At 40.3% G+C, this 10,392-nt stretch overlaps 1 protein-coding gene across 1 annotated transcript in view; it reads left to right on the forward strand.

Annotated features, from left to right (window-relative positions):
- Nucleotides 1-3,204: 3,204 nt before the first annotated feature.
- Nucleotides 3,205-10,392, forward strand: part of LOC117944024 (sodium- and chloride-dependent taurine transporter-like) — a 44,839-nt gene continuing 37,651 nt past the window's right edge. The window contains exon 1 of the mRNA XM_034870538.1: nt 3,205-3,546. The gene's annotated coding sequence lies outside the window, so the exon portion shown is untranslated. The remainder of the gene's footprint in view (nt 3,547-10,392) is intronic.

Here is a 10,392-nt window from a genome sequence, read left to right on the forward strand (position 1 = left end):
TATCATCAGAAAAAGATTTACAAAAATATACTGTAACTGTTTGCTGTTGATACTTATGATTTATTTCCCATAAACATTTTCCAAGCATATTCCTTAGGCAAATCCCGAATAAGCTCCATTTTGGTGAAAAATGGTTTAAACTGAGAAATCTTCCTTAAATTGTCATAAAAATTTCATCTTTTTTGACTTCAGGTAAAATGTAAAACTGCTAAACATGCTAAACATTCAACAAAAATAGGAGAAAAGGGGCTAGCATAAAATGATGCCATATTTTTTTGAATAAACAATATACGGTTAAAAAATGGTTTTAATGTGGATATAAGGAATATATGTGAGTATCTTACTTTGAATAGCTTAATAACATCCTCTTTCTATTTTTGGTGATTAAATTAGAAGTGCCCTGTTCTACACCATGTGCTATAATTGTGTGATAATTTATTTACAGGATGTGAAAGGTCAACGGGGTCGTCATCACATGGGGAAAATAAAGTTTCCTCCGTGCACACTGCCGTCCAATGACAGTTTGTTGCAGGAAGTTGCAGGAACCAACAACACTTTCAATCAACAATTTCTGTAACACCCTCTATGCTGATGATACTCGCTTTTTTATTTCCCCTTTAACCAGTGAGCAAGTCATTCATGCAAACAGAAACAGACTGAAAAACATCACAAAGAACTTTTGCTGTTTCGTGCAGAGGTCAAATGCACATATGACCTCAGATTACCCAACAACAGGAAAAGGTTTATCAAACCACTAACTTGTTCCGATTCTTTACTTTTTTTGACACATTGTCACAAAGCAGCCAAACAGACACCATCTTTATCTTTGCCTCGCTGCTTGGCCAGGTCTTGGATAACTTTAGCAACAAATAGATAATGTCCATTTGCTATGAAAAGATAAAACTCCATTATGGGTGCATTGGGTTCATGTGGGTGTCCTGCTGGAGAATGCATGGGGGGGGGGGGCGCAAAACAAAAACAAACGCTGCTCTAATTTTTTTTTTCAGCCTTTTTTTGTTTTTATGAATGACTTGGTCACTGCATCTATGTTTCTGTTACTTTTTGCTGATGATACTCTATTAGATACAATTTATTTCCCATAACCCTTTTCCCATGCTTATTCTTTAGGAAAATCCTGAATACATTCAAATTTCTACTCCCTTCTTTATTTCCCATAAACATTTTCCCACAAATCCAAACTTAATAAATGTAATTCTCAAAAGTTTTTTTGCATTTTTACTTTACTACTGCATTGTCTGCGATCATCACCTGCCAGTTAAAGACACCCCCCCCCCCAGCCCCTTGTTCTCAAGTAGGCTGGCCCAGTGAAACCAAAGCACAATAAACGATAAATAACAACACCTCAACGTTTGACCCTGCATAATGAACCACCATCTATGAACAGATCACGAAAAGCCTGGGATAGCTTAAAAAAAACAAGTGCTGTTTCAAGTTTCAGTTTTCTGTATTCTCGTCAAAAAAGAACAGGAAATGAGGTTCTAGTGGTGCTGAATATTTTAGTCCTCGAGCACTAAAAGGTGCTGTGAGCATACCATGCACACTGGCTTTCCATTCACCTCTGTAAAGAAGTGTGTCCATATTCTCTTTTTGGGACAAAGACCACCTGCACGGACATTAGCGTGTGGGATCTATGATAGCGTATCCAGCATGGGGCCTGCTACTCGTTGTAACAAATTCAATTGGAATTAATGACTTTTCTGCATTACATTGTCAACTATTTTGCAAAAAACACATTTAGTCAGTCATGGTACCAAACCCGCTCCATGTAGCATAAACGGTTGTGATTGGCCGGTAAACGGTAGGGGGACCAGACGTTTCGGGCAGAGCAAATAAAACATGAGTTTGCAAATTAGTCTGGTTCCCAATTTAGTAAAAGCCAAGAGGCAGAAAGGTGCAGCTAAATGATCAGTATGTCAACCTATGGTACACAAATCTGTGTGAGAAATGTCAAAAAAATCCAAATTTGTTCATAAGTTTTTTTTAAAGGTGAAGACACTAAATGTCCATACACATGACATGACAGAGGCAGATCCGCTGAGCCAAGGTCTACCTCTGCAGCTCAACGGACCACAGTTTGGGTTATCACTTTTGATTTGAATATCGTTCTTTTCCTCATCAGACACGTTGCCTGTGTTAACATTAGCGTGTCTGTCTCAGTATTCAAATCCTTCGCCAACCTTTTCCTAACGATACATAATGTCCGGCTGCAGATGCAGCAGGGGAACAACTTTCTTTGATGTGAATGTTCTGCCGAGTGCATATCGATGACACATTGAATAAATGATACTATTAGGTGCAATACCAATGGGATATTATAAAAATACCACGGACACTTTACCAGTGTGCATGGTACAGATTGGATAGGAATGTTAGTGATATCAAGACACTGTGAGATCAACTGTACTGGAATACAGTATTAAGCTATGCACTTAAAATAATAATAATTTGTGGTACAAAATAACAGGAACACCTGGCCTCCAATACAATAACACTGCAATCAACACTATTGATAGGCAGGAGTTGACAATGGATTGCATTAAACTGTAATATGTCCCTGTTGTTGCTGTGTGCATTTTGGGGGCCCAATATAGTTACAGTATAGTAGCGAATATAGTACCCTACTATAGTTAAGGTGGTATTAATATTACATTAATTTTTACTATAGCTTGTCCAAATGCTGTAGCCATTCAAAAGATGCTTTTTCAAATTCAAATTTTCCCTAAGAACCAGAGCTGCTACTGTTACCCTGCACGGACTCCTTACACTTTTCTTTTATTTCCGCGTGCACTGCATCGACCGCTCACGGGCACGCGCGTTGAGAGAGAGCGTTTGTGTTTGGGGGGGGGGGGGGGGGGGGGGAGGAGGCTGACTCTGTGCACCCATGAGAGCAGGTACAGATACCATCCAACCAACTCGTGAAATGGGTAGTGGGGGGACAGCCCCCTCATGATGCATTCACGTGCTGCTCGTAAATCATTCCTTCCTACTTTAAGAAACAGAAAACACTTGTGCGTGACTTGGCGGAGCCTTTAAGCGCACATAGTAGGCAGTTGATGATCAAAAACGGCCCCTGGTAGATCTGGTTCTGGGCTTTGTGCCCCAAGGATGAGGAAATAGTGTCCCGGAGCATGTTAGAGTTGACTTCCTGTATACTGTACCAGCGGCTTTTTGGAAAGACGCACCCATGTCACAGTCGGCATCACTTCCAATTCCACTTGGTGCCGTTTCGCTCGCGCAGCGCGCACTTGACAGAGTGACTTGACAGTCAGAGGCGGGCCCTAATGCAGGAGGAGGCAGGCCGGTGTTTTTCCACTGCCGCGGATGTCTCATGTCCCCCCTGTTCCGAGAGACAAAGGTCAGAAAGAGAGGCTTATAAACACTCTAAAATATAGTCCACCGACGCGTCCAGCCCTCAGTCGCTCTCACGGACACAGGAGGACACGGACAAGACGAACCGTGCAAGGGACCACGCTCAAAGGACATTAAAAGGACAAAATAATATACAATATTACATCTACAAAGCAGGTAACGGAAAAAAAGAACTACTACATCCTCGTTGTACACCTCTAAAGCCGGGTTTGGAGGGATGATTATGCTGTGATGCTCTTAGTCATTTTATGAGGATTGTTTTATTAGAAATTATGATTTGAATGCGTTTATGGAACTGTATTGTTTCTGGATGAGATTTTTAGATTTTTTTCGTGCAAACCAAGAAGAGGAGTAGTTAAATGGAGTGTGTGTGTGTGTGTGCACGTATGGATGGATAATTTCAATAAGCAGTGTGTTATTGTATTAATTGGTGGTTTTACTGGTGACATGGTGTGTGATGTAGATGTGGATACAGGCGTCTCTCTCTCTCTCTCTATCTCTCTCTCTCTCTCTCTCTCTCTCTCTCTCTCTCTCTCTCTCTGTGTGTGTGCGTTGATTCCTGTGCTGGTGGATTTGCAATTTCTTAAAAACAAGCTTTAAATGCAACCAAGCCCCCCCCCCCCCCCCCACACACACGTTTTCCTCATGTGTTTGTTGCAGACTGTTTCCCACACGCGTGCTTTAAATGCTTTTGAGACATTTGTTGTATTAATGTATTTTTGGGGATGTAGAGCAGTCCATGTTTTATGTCTTTAGTGGGTATTTTCTTTCATAGGCTACAGGAAAGGAAACGAAAGGAGCTAGTGATGTAAATTCTTTATTTCTTTGAGATAATGTCACGTGAGTCTGTTATTGACCTGTACCAGAAAAGGGAAATGAAGCGCGTAGAAGGCGGAGACGCACGTTGCACATCGTGCGCTGCTTCGCTCTCTCCCTCTCTCTGTCTCTCTCTTCAATTTCCATTCTAAGGGGCTCTATTAGCATTGGAAACAAGCGTTTACATTGCAAGCAAGTGAGACATATGAAGAAAAATATCTCAACAGTATCTCTCTTTTTCTCCATTAAAAACGCTTTCCTGGCATGAATGTCCACTCTCTCACTCTCTCTCTCTTTCTCTCTCCCTGTCTAATATGTTTCTGGTGAACAGCCTTATTGATTAACTAATTGTGACCACGTAGAACTGTTTCCTTTTTAAATGTGCCTGATAAATGCAATCTTTGTTATATTTGCTGTTGTTGACAGTGCATGGGAAGTGCATCCAATTCCCAACATCAAGTACATTTCACATGTCAAATGCACCTAAAAGTGCATTGTTCTTGAAATCCAGATGTGCATACTTGTTTTAAAGTTGCTGTATTGAGCCTTCACTGTCTGGAGTTTATATATGTCTTGTAATAACCGGAATAGATAAAGGCTTAATGAGGGCTGCAAAGTTTCATAGGAAGGGTTGGGTTGTGATAACAGTTGGTTGGGTCCATTTTGGATCGGTTTCCACGTTGGAAAAGTACCCAGAGTTGTTAATGTTCAGAGTCCAACCAACCTGTAATGGAGGTTTTCTTGGCAAAGGGCGCCGTACAAAACCTTTGCGCAGCCAGGTATTGATAGAGGGACACAATCTGGATGGCAAAACTTGAGATTTAGTTCTTTAAACATCTTCTTTTATTATTTAATAAAAGCCATTACTTTTACTTATTACAATAAGTTCTTACATATGAAGTTATTCATGCCATTTCAAATTTAAAAAAAGTTAGGCCTGGATAAGCGGTTTGGAAAAACTGGATTTAGAGTCAACACAATTTAATTTAATTTAATTTAATTTAATTTGTTCATTAGTCCCCAATGGGGAAATTACTGCACTACACTTTGTGTACACACTTTTTGTTAGTACTCACACACATGCTCAGGACCTATACATGCACTATACATGGAGAGATGTCAGAGTGAGTGTTATCAATCTCCAATCCAGTTGCAGATTGACCATGTTGGGTGTCACAGTACGCTCTCTACAAGGTAAGACTCACAAGGTCTTTTGAAGGGTTTATTTTCATTTACAAATGCTGGTATTTTGTGCCCACAATCACAAAGCAGTCCAATCTTTTTTTTCTGCTTAGGATTGGCAGTTTGCATGATGGAAAAGCACCTTAAATCTTCATGGATCAATAAAACTCTCCCCAGAAAGCTGCAAAAGAAGTTCTTGTTGTTCTATCAAAGATGGCCACCGACCACATTTAGTCAGCATTTGAGAAAAATAGACAGTGGTCGAGAAAATTCGGACACAAAGTGTAACATCACATCTTTGGGACTCTTTTGTTGTAGATGTCGTTGGCGTTGACCCTGCATTGTTTTCCCTCTGGGTCACCCATGACTGGCTGATAAACTGGTATACAGGTCCTACCTTGGTAACACAGATGCAAAACTGTGTGTGTGTGTGTGTGTGAGCTCCTTGCCTACGAGTCCTCGTCGAGCTGATGTGTGACATTCTTTGGAATCGGCCAGCTCAGGATCAGAACTTTTGCATCTCAGGGTTGACTGCGATACTCTCTTTGTGTCCTGTGGTTGGTTCCGTAGGCGACACACTTTCTCCTGCTGCTGCCATTCTCAGTTCTTCATCTGATGAAAATAAAAAAAAGCATTGCTTGAACACATGGAATGCATCACTTCCTGTGTTGCGTATCTACAGTTGCAAACTTAAACTGGAAATATTTGATTGTTATGCCAAATGGGCATTTAGTGGAGTGTAAAGGTACTGGAATTTTGTAGTTTTGAGTGTCTTACTGTCTGTCTGCCGATGCATTTAGTAGTCTAAAGTATTAACTGCAGTCTTGTTTGCTGCGAAAGAATTGGTTAACTAAGTAACCAGTGAAATCTCAGCCACTAGCATTTACAAATGAAAACTGAAAGATAGCCTGCAGTGATACAGGGAATTAAATCATCAACCAGTTACACTGCAAAAGCTGCTGTCAGACTTGCAGTAATTGAGCGTGTCCTTAATATCCGCTGTTTGCTGAACCTCCACTGCTACTGTACATATGAACCCGCATGACCCACACACACTCCCACAGCTCCCCCTTAAAACCCTGTGTCATTTAATATAATTGTGTCGGAGGTTTAATACATAATAATCATGGTCAGCAGCTTTTGAAAGATTGTATTGACCTTCGTAGCTGAAGGTTAAAGCAGTGACAGTGTGGATTTACAGCCCGGGTTGGGGGGGGGCGTGATGCTATTAAAAGGAATGTCAAGCAGCAGGATGATGGAAGTCAGTCATTGCCTGACTTATAAATTCATTTAACAGATTCCACAATATATTTATGCTTTTTTTCTGGGTTGTGGTATTATTTTCCTACCGGTAAGTTAGTCAATGCGGCCGTTTGAGTTACTCAGCCCAGTGTAGTGTGTAGTAGTGTACAGGTGCCAACAGATAGCAGTAGCTACATTGGGTTTAACACGGGTCTCATTGAGTGACAGCAGAGAATGACGACTCTGGTGCTAGTGACGGAATTTTCAACAGCAAAACGAAATCAGTTTTGAAGTATGCAGAGAAAAAACTCTGGATCAAAAAGCTGCGAGACATTTTGAACTTGACCCGAGGAGGATCTGATACTGGAAGAAACAGAAGGCTGAGCTAACGAGATTAGACGACAGTAGCAAAGCACGGCTAGCTAGCTAGCTGGAGGTGGGAGAAAAAAGGATTAGCGTGGAGCTAGAAACATAGCTAGCGAGCTGCAGGTGGGAGGAGAAGAGTTAGCCTGGAGCTAGAAACAAGCTAGCTAGCTGGAGGGAGGAGGAAAGGAGTTAGCCTGGAGCTAGAAACAAGCTAGCTAGCTGGAGGGGGAGGAAAAGAGTTAGCCTGGAGCTGAAACAAAGCTAGCTATCTGCCGTCTGTAACGTAAATCTGAAACGGGTCATTTCAACCACTTGTGTTTTTTTACAAGATAAAAATGATCACATAGTGGCTTTTTCACATGATAAATCCACCTTATGACAAAAAACAAATCACACACAACATTTTTAATTGTCTTCTAGTAGAGACTGATTACATTCCCTAAACATAGATGCTATCTCAATTGTTTGAAGCTGAGTTAAAGACAATATTTGTTAATAGATTATGAAGTAATATTTTATTTCAGAATTATTATTATTTTGTTTTTAAAACCCCAAATAAGTCCACGGGTCAATTTGACCCAAGGGATACAAGAGGGACCCAAAGGTGAAGACAATACAAGGTTTAAATCTCTCCAGTGATCATTAGAACAACATGACGGTGGGAGAAGCTTCCTTATGTAGAAAGGTTTAATGGAAGGTTTGAACATTTTGAAGGTTACTGCGTTACATTAAACCGCGGTAACATGACGCCCACCGCGGGTCTGAGCTCGTCACCTTCAACCCCGCAAAAATGTAGTAGATTAGTTGATTCTAATGACATGGATTAATTTAATGTAATTAATTTATACTGTTTTTTGAGGAGTGAGGAAATTACAATTTACACTCTCTTTGTAAGTAATCACTACACACAGGCAATATCCACACATGCTCAGGACCTAATCATGCATAAATGGAGGGATGTCAGATTGAGTGGGCTGCCAGCTGGACCAGCACCCTGAGCGGTTGGGGGGGGGGGTCTGTGCCTTGCTCTACAGCACCTGGCAGTGCCCAGAAGGCCAAGTGACATCTCTCCAGCTACCAACCCTCACTCCATACTTTGGTCTGTATGGGAAACTTGAACTAACAACCTTGGTTCCCAACCCAACTCCCTACACGCTGATTTCCTGCCACCCAATTGTGTCCAATGACATGGATACATTGATTCTAATGACATGGATTGGGTCTGACGACATTGTGTCCTATGGATTCAAGGTTTTCTAAACAACGTATCATCCAAAAAATGGAGCAAATCCGACCTTTTGCCCGTTGGGGTGTGTGATGTTCCATGACACATAACAACACTCCATTCGTGACTATTAGGCCTACAGTATATGCGAGAGTACCTGTGTAATCTCTTGTATTGGAGAAATATGGTTCTAAGCTGAGGTAGAGGCATTAACGCTTCTCTGCAAATAATGACTGTGAAATCTACAGTTATTTACTTTAGATTTCACAGTAACGCTACTGTATGTGATTTTTACGGTAGAATCCTGAAAAGTTGCTTTACAACCTTGTTGACATAATAACATCACACTACTCTAAGTATTACAGTTGAAATCACAGTTGTCAAAGCATTACTGTAAAAAAAACACAATATAGCCACAAAAGGACTGTAAATAGTACAGTATATTGTGTTTAATTGTTTTGTATTTTATAACGAATACATAAAATAATGTAAATGGAAGTGCGGTACCTTTTTACTGTAAAAAGAATTCACAGTAACTTGCTAGACAAGTTGCCAGTAAGTTACTGTAAATTTTACGTTGAATTTGTTACAGTGTAGCTTAGCCTAGCAGCTGGTGGAGTTTCCTTCTGATTATACAGTAGCTCTGTCCCATTTAAAGAAGTTTTTTTATTCAGCTTTAAAAGCCATCTGCTGGTAAAATGAAGAGTAGTTCCTCTTTTCTTTTTTTTTTATCTCACGATTTACTGACAGCAGATTATTTTGTGATATGACTCAGTGACCATGTGAAATTTTCAAGTAAGCAGTTTTTACTTCCCACGTATGTGATATGACATGAATGCAGGCTTAAAAGGATTACCACAGGCACATTCTTGCAGCCAGCCAGTAATTCATGATAAACCCCAGCTTAGAACAGACTCACTTAGTATAAGAGCAGGGATCTCTGTAAGGGCCTCTGAACAACCCTTTTTTGGAAAAGTTTGATCTGACGGATGCCGATGCGACACACATTGTAGTGTGACCAAACATCCTCTTTTGTCCAGACATGTCCACTTTTCACGTACTGTCCCGGTCGGGACAAGTGGGAGACGTAGTACACCGTGTGCAAAGCTAGGATGTATGTTTGAGTGTCTAATAAAGGTGGTGGAGATCTCAAAGATTACATGGACACCGAAAAACCTTATCTTCCATTGAAAAGGCTTTAAGAGACATTTAGTTGAAGCTGACACAAATAGGTCATTTTAAGAACATTATTCCAAATGTATTTATGTATTTGAAAAGAGAGCTATTATTTGGTTCCAGATTTTCATTCATTACATTAGTTATTTCTTTACCAATGAGGCATAATAAAGCATGCTCATTAACATCTGAGAAGCCTGTCTGAATTTGTGTCTGGAATATCCAAATATGGTCACCCTAACATATTGGTCTGTTGTTAGGGTTAGATCCTTATTATTAGATAATTATCAGATAATTTTACACATGCCAAGACACATTTTCCCACAGTCTAAATTGTACAAATCTTAGTTTAAGTCGCAGTGTGTAAACGGGACTTAAGCAATTTGACCTAAATACCATGACATTTAGTAGCCTACTAAAATGAACAAAAACAAAGAATTATCAAGAATCAACAGTGCCTTTGACTCTAGTTAGATAAGCCTGAAAGGTATGCACCGCTCTCTGTTTATCTCTAACTTTTTACACTTCCTGTTATCTCTGCTTCTTCCTCTATCTCGCACACTCATTCTCATACTCGTCTACACTTTACTGTGTCACCCTATGCTGTATGTGTCACATTTATTTTAGTCAATCTGCATGTGACTCGCTTTTATTTGTCACTGTTTTTAGTAACCCTTGTCTGTAACTGTATACCCCTCTGAGTTGGATGAGGAGGGGAGGTAAAGGTGGAGAGGAAGAGAGGGAGTTGGAAGCGAACACAAGGGGGGGTGTGAACAGTGTGTTAGAAACACAAGCGATAGATGATGAAATACATTTTTAGAAATGGAAAACTAGAAGATAAAGAAGATGAGGGGAAAAAGGGGGATGGAGAGCAGGAGAGGGATTTGGAGGAGGACAATGTCAGTTTGGATTTATTTATTGATTATAACTGCAAACTGATGAAAAGTAACCTCCTTTATCTAACAAGAGAAAAGGCCTAAATAGCCTATTTGCAA

The sequence above is a fragment of the Etheostoma cragini genome, chromosome 4 (assembly GCF_013103735.1).
Source record: "Etheostoma cragini isolate CJK2018 chromosome 4, CSU_Ecrag_1.0, whole genome shotgun sequence".
Classification (NCBI taxonomy): domain Eukaryota; kingdom Metazoa; phylum Chordata; class Actinopteri; order Perciformes; family Percidae; genus Etheostoma; species Etheostoma cragini.